Source organism: Zalophus californianus, chromosome 16, assembly GCF_009762305.2.
Source record: "Zalophus californianus isolate mZalCal1 chromosome 16, mZalCal1.pri.v2, whole genome shotgun sequence".
Classification (NCBI taxonomy): Eukaryota; Metazoa; Chordata; class Mammalia; order Carnivora; family Otariidae; genus Zalophus; species Zalophus californianus.
In genome coordinates, this window is record NC_045610.1 from 36,477,889 (window position 1) to 36,484,537 (window position 6,649).

At 50.0% G+C, this 6,649-nt stretch overlaps 1 long non-coding RNA gene across 1 annotated transcript; it reads right to left on the reverse strand.

The window, feature by feature from the left end:
• Positions 1-959: 959 nt before the first annotated feature.
• LOC113939553 lies at positions 960-6,229 on the reverse strand. The gene is made up of 3 exons (XR_003525288.2): positions 5,992-6,229; positions 4,278-4,519; positions 960-1,709 (listed from the first exon to the last, which is right to left on the reverse strand). It is a non-coding gene; the product is annotated as an uncharacterized LOC113939553 (long non-coding RNA).
• Positions 6,230-6,649: the final 420 nt, after the last annotated feature.

The window sequence follows — 6,649 nt, forward strand, 5'->3', positions numbered from 1 at the left end:
AGACGGAGGCATTTGGAGCAGAGAAGACAGGCAACACAGCCCTGGGGGCCTCCACACGCTTTCAGATCCTCAGTGCCTCCCAGGGTTGGCCAACCAGCCAAGCATTCCTTTATCAAGTGTTTATTTAGCAGCTACTATGTGCAAGGCACTCTTCTTGGAGCTGCGGGTGTAGATACATAAGACGTGACCTCTGTCTGGGGCTCCTGGCTGGCTCAGTTGGAAGAGCGTGCAACTCCTGATCTCAGGGTTGGGAATTGGAGTTCCAAGTTGGGTGCAGAGATGAATAACACATAAACTTAAAAAAAAAAAAAAAAAAAGACATGGCCTCTGTCCTCAGGAAGCGCTCTCTGGAGAAAAACAAATCTTCTCTTTTGGCTTCACCCCCATTCCACGTAATACGACACCAGGATCCCGAGGCATCTTCTTCCTCCTTGGCCGTTCTTGGCCATGACTGCACTGGCCTCTGCTCCAACTGCCACCTCCCCGAGTTCACACGGGAGCAGGGCTCATCCCGAAGCCCACCCGGCTGAGCCATTCCGTCTCCAGCCACAAAAGTCACCTCTTGAGCTCGCCACAGGGACCAGGCTGCTCCAAGAGGCACTGCTCTTTGGTGGCACCCTCCCCTCTTCCAGACCCAATGCTGCTTCTTAAGCCTCTACCTACTTGCCGGCTCCTGGGGGTGACCCGGAGAACCTGCATCATTCCCCTGTTGCTTAGCAGATACAATTTGAACTTGTGGGCTATTTTCCAGGGGCCGCCCATGTGTTTCTAACTCTATTATTATTATTATTATTATTATTATTATTACCCAATGGCATCCCTTCCCATCCCCAGCACACACCAGCGTTTGCCATGGAACTCTGCTTCTGGACAAGAGCGAGGAGCTCTTTAAGGGGATCCCTTCCAAGTTTAGAGTTGATTTATTGAGCAAACATTTACTGAACAGTGGCTGTGTACCAGGCACTCTGACAGGTACTGAGCCGGCTCGGATGGTGACTAGGACAGACATGCCTCCTGCCCTGGGGGAGCCCATGAACTTGCAGGGAGGATAGACACCAAGAATCAAAGGAGAGTGTGGTGCGTGGTCAGACTGGATGGCCACCCGGGGCCCGGGAATCTGGGCTGTCCTTCCACCGTGGCTTTGTAGATCCCTCTGACCTCCTGCTTGGATTCTCCACAGAGCGGAGTGGATCTTGCTGAGGAGGAGGGGAGAATGTTCCCACAGGATGTCCACATGGTAAGACCCAAGAGGCTCCAGCCCCCATTCTGTGTCCCCCTCCCCCTCCCCAGAGGTGAGGTCCCTCCCTTCCAGAATTTGAATTCCGTCTCCTAGGGAAGTGGCAGGAAGCAGGGACAGAACTAAGAGCCTAAGAATTCCACGTGCAAACAAACCCATTGAGCAGGGGTAGTGAGGAGGCACTTCACCATGTCGCTGCCATGCTAGGAACTGTCAGATCCTTCCAGAAAGCAGCCACCTTGTTGCCTGTGAAACCCACTCTCCTCCGCTCTCTGACGGCACTGCCCATGACAGGTGGTGCTGTCGTGTCTCATTGTGAAACTTGTCCATGAATGAAGGCTCTGACACCTCATGAGGCTGTTGGCTGTTGAGTCAGTGTTTAACCACTATAATTGGGAGAAACGTCTTCCAAGTGTCTAACGCAGACGAGACAGACGCTGCAAAGTCCACCCCCTTGCTCGTGGGCCGCCCTCTGCGGAATGGAGAAAACAAGGACAAGTCATAAAGCGCTCCCTACTCCCAATGCTCCCGAAAATCCTCTATAAAACCGACCTAAGTAAGAGGCCTTTGGATCCGATGACTCCTTCCCTCCAAGTGTCAACATCCCAGGTGGAGTTGTTTTCGAGGGTACGGAGGGCCAGGGAGGGTGCTTGCCTGGGGCGCTCTGGCAGGTGCCCTTCTCCCCCTACTTGGTGCCTCTGTCACGGGGGGGGTGTGTATGTGTTGGGGGGGGATGATGTTAATGGTCAAGGAACTGAAATGGGCCCCAGGAATGCTGGGGGGTGGGGGTGGGGGTGGGGGTGGGGCTCCGCATATGAATTGCAGTGCTAGAGGGTTCCTTCTTCGGTGTGCCTGAAAAAGTGAAAGTGGTTGGAGCTCTAAATCAAGAAACGCATTAGAGAAATAAAATTTTCAAAGGCTGCTGCCCTAAGTCTGAGGGAGTTTCTGAGATGGAGGGGCAACTCACTATATTGGAAAGAGTTTCCTTCCTTTCCTTTCTTTTCTTTTCTTTTCCTTTCCTTTCCTCCCCTCCCCTCTTCTTTCCTTTCCTTTTTTTCTCCCCTCCCTCCTTCTCCCTCCCTCCCTCCCTCTCTCCCTCTCTCTTCCAAAATCCAAACCAGTGAGTTGCTACGGAAGGATATTTTCATCCCTCTAGAGCCACATCCCAAACACCTTCCTCTTCTGTCCTCCAGCCTAAGCCCTACAATCCTTTCAGGTCCAGCTAAAGCCTAGCATCCTCACCGCCACCTTTCCCTCATCTCTGGTGGAATGCTCCTTTCTGTGAATTCTCATTTAATTCCATTAAACTGTGCAGCTTGGTGTGATTACACAGCATCTCGTGCTCCCCCACTGTTTCATGCACACAAATCTTGTCTCCTCAACCAGGTTGCAAGCTTCTAGAGGGCAGAGGGCGTTCTGTACATTTTGGACTCCTTCCGAACACTGAGCACAGGGCTGGGTATATAATAGGCCTTTATTGAGATCTCCATTTGCCTTTTACTTCTCATTAAACATCAGAGAATTCATACAGGGGAAAATGTTCATAAGTGTAATAAATGTGAATAAGTCTTTATTTGGGTGGAGTAACCTTCCTATACAACATCAGAGAATTCCTACTGGAAAGAAACTCTGTGTCTGATGTGTCCATGGGAGAGCCCTCAGGTGAGTTTGGAGGTTCGGAAGACACATCTGACTCAGTATTCTGGAACTCAGTTCCATGAATGCAGTGACTGTGGGGAACCCTTTGCTCAGGACGATGATACCTACCATTGGCGTGCCTATTAGAAACCATGAATCCAAAGAATGTGGGAAAGTCTCCCCCAAGATCTGCAGCACCCAACACCCGAGAACTCACTTGAGAGTAAAGAGCAGTGCTAGCAGTGCTGGGGTCGGGGGGAGGATATGATGGTGTTTGAAGCCACCACAGTTCCTGTTTCTGTGTAGCTTGTCTCTAGACCCATTTCCCAGCTGAAGAAACCGAGACCCGGAGAGGAAGCGTTGTACACTTGTACACTGTAGGTGCAATGGGACTATTACAAAACTTTGATTTGTGCCTTTTTCTTTCTTGAACTTGAAATGCTGCTATGACTGATTTCCTTTGTCTTCATCTCTCACTTGGAGGGGGAGGGGAGGGGAGGGAAGGCTCTCCCAATGCTTGTTATGGAAGGACAGATGGGGCAGGAGGGGCTGCATCACATCCAGGGCACAAGTCGGATAAAAGCTCTAGTTTCTGGGGACCTTTATTTCAGGTACCGGGGACCGTGCCGGGCGCAAAGGGAGATCAAAGGCGAGAAGAGACATCCTGTGCCCTCAGATAGCTTATAGTCCAGGGAGAGAACAGACAGGTCCTTTAATGGGAGCACATATGAAATGCAGGAAAGGAGCCCCAGGAAAGGCTTCACAGAGGAGGTATTGTTTGAGCTGAGACAGAAAGGATGAGAACTTAGCCAGACAAACAAGTGAGGAGCCCGTAGTTCCTGGTGGAAGAAACAGCACACGCAAATGCACTGGAGTAAGAGAGGCCATGGCCTCTTGAGGATCCTGGAGAAGTTCAGTAGGTAAAGCCTGGCAGGCAGTGGGGGAGGGGGTGGGGGGGCAGATAACCCAAAGCCCTTGAATGCCTTGCAGAGTGGTTCTGGTTTCCCTGTAAGTAATGGGGAGCTGTATTCGTTTTCTACTGCTGTTGTAACACATCACCACCAATGTAGCGGCTTCAAACAACACAGATTTATTATCCTACAGTTCTGGGGGTCAGAAGTTTTTCTGGGCCCAAATCAAGGTGTCCATAGCTTGTGTTCCTTCTGGAGGCTCTAGGGGAGATCCGTTCTTTGCCTACTCCTTGCTTGAGGCTGTCCACACTCCTTGGCTCATGTTCCTCTCCCATCTTCAGAGCTAGCACTCACAGCATCCTGACCCTTGCTTCCATGGCGCCTCTCCCTCTCTGCCTCCAACACTCCTGTCTCTCTCTTCTAAGGACCTTCATGAGTACACTGGACCCACCAGATCATCCAGGATAAAGTCTGCATCTCAGGATCCTTACCTTCATCCCATCTGCAAAGTCCCTTTTGCCAAATGAGATAGCGTATTCACAGGTGCCAGGAATTAGGATGTAGACATCTTTAGAATATGGACATCTGGGTGCCTGGGTGGCTCAGTCGTTAAGCATCTGCCTTTGGCTCAGGTCGTGATCGCGCCCCGCATCGGGCTCCCTGCTGGGCGGGAAGGCCGCTTCTCCCTCTCCCACTCCCCCTGCTTGTGTTCCCTCTCTCGCTGTGTCTCTCTCTGCCAAGTAAATAAATAAATAAAACCTTTAAAATAAATAAATAAATAAATAGAAAGAAAAACATGCTATACAATGCATGCTTTAATTGTCTTTGATCTTGACCAGGAGAAGGATGATGACTCTCATTTGAGTTTTCACATCAAAGTTCTTTAGGCATTTGTGGTGACCGAGTTCTACATTTCTGTACTCATCCCGTTTACGCATCATTTCTAAATAAATGAAAAAGCTTGTAACAGTTTGTGAAGCCCTAAAGAACCCTGGATTTTCTCTCTCTGTAAATGAACTACCCCACCCAGGCAATGGCCACAGGCCGGAAGGCACAAGGGTCGTCTGTGCCCTCTTGCACTCCCGTTACTGCTAGAGAAAGGTGGCCCGAGGGGCCAGAAGAATTAATGACTTCATGCCTACAAAGCTCTAGGAATAACTTGCTGCAGATAAGGTCTCATTATCGTTAATTGTTGTTATTATTATTGTTATTATTGTTATTAACTCAACTCATATGAAAAGCTGCCACAGCTTTGTTAACCACCTCAGGTCAGGGGTTTAATTAATACCTCCTCTGAATGCCAGTGGCCCCAGGCGCCATGTTCCCGCCTCCACATCTGGGCTCCACCTCCTCTGAGCTCCCCCCACAGGGTCCTCTTCACCCCCAGTCTTCGTAGTCCTCACCTGAACAGGTCCATCTTGCTTCACTGCGGCCAACACCCCAGCCCTGAACCCCCTCTTGTCCCTTGACTGCCCCTCCCCATAATCTCACATACCTCCTTGGACCTTGCCTTCCCTTTCCTGCAGTTCCCTAGCCCCCCCAACACACTTCTTTTGACACCCAAACAAGAGCCAAGATTCTGGGGGGTTATGAAAGGAGAGGGTCCCCTGACCCCCCCCACCACAACCACCCCCCAACTTCTCCCTTGCAGCCCTCGCTTCCTGCACTGCGTCCCAGGTCTCCCATCCCACCTCCGTGAGAACCTCAGGATTGTTCCTCAGGTGGTGAGGCCGGTTGGGTGGGTTGGCTGGTTTAGGGTTACGGAGTTTGGCACTAACTCACAGCCCAGTACAGCTGCCTTCTTTAATTAATTAATTCCAATTTTTTAAAAAACCATCACTTCAATTGGACCTCAGTGCATGCCTCTGGGGCGTATGTCACATCAATTACAGACAACAATTAAGCATGCTGCCTCAAAGAATCTGTGAGCCTCTTTAAAGACTCAAACACAATTCGGACCTAACTACCTTAGATCACTGTGCTGGAGACAGACCCTGAGGCAGAACCCCCAGGGGAGGTATTGGGCTGCTAGAGTTCAGCATAGGAGGATGTTCTGCTGGGGTTCCTGCCCTCAGCTGCCCACATTCCCTAACCCCAGGGTCCTCTCTGCCTTCGCTTAGATACACAGAAGCTAAGCTGTTGCAGGTGGGATGGTGGCCTTGCTTCTCTGGAATAACACCAATGTCCCCCAAATTCCAAACTCACCTCTGAGCTGTCCTAACCGGCTGTCTTGCATGGATAAACATGAATCTCGGGCCCTCTAACAATAGGATGGGCACTGAGTTGATCTGTCCTTTTCCCATCAATAGAGGTCATAGAGGCGAAGTGAATGGAAGCTTTTGCAGCCGTTTGCTTTAGGAAAATGGTTGAAGATGTCACTTAAGGGCAGAGATGATTTCATAATGATGGTTCTTGATTCCCACCTTGTGTGACACTCGGTAGCTGTTCCAGGAATGGTGACACACTGTTGAAGACACGGAACCGAAAGTACGAAAGAACGTACGGCACAACTACGGTATTTTTCCATGTGCGAAGTAGGCAGAGGTGGGCCTGGCTGAAGACCTGAGCCTCATTAACATCGCCCTCTCTACTAATAGATTAAAAAAAAAATTAGTAGACCAGGTAAACATAGCTTTCCTTATCTGTTTAACTCATTTATTTACTGGCATATGTGAATTGACTGTGAATCACTTTGTCCTTTTATGTTTGCCGGAATTGTGGCTGTCCATTTAAGTCCAAACTTCCAGAGAGCAGAGACCACATCTGTTTAATTTGCTTTGTCTGGTATCCAGCAAAGAGCTGCGGCACGATGTCACAAAGTCCGGGACTTGGATCCTGGAGACCCAAGTTCTGGCCATTTGAC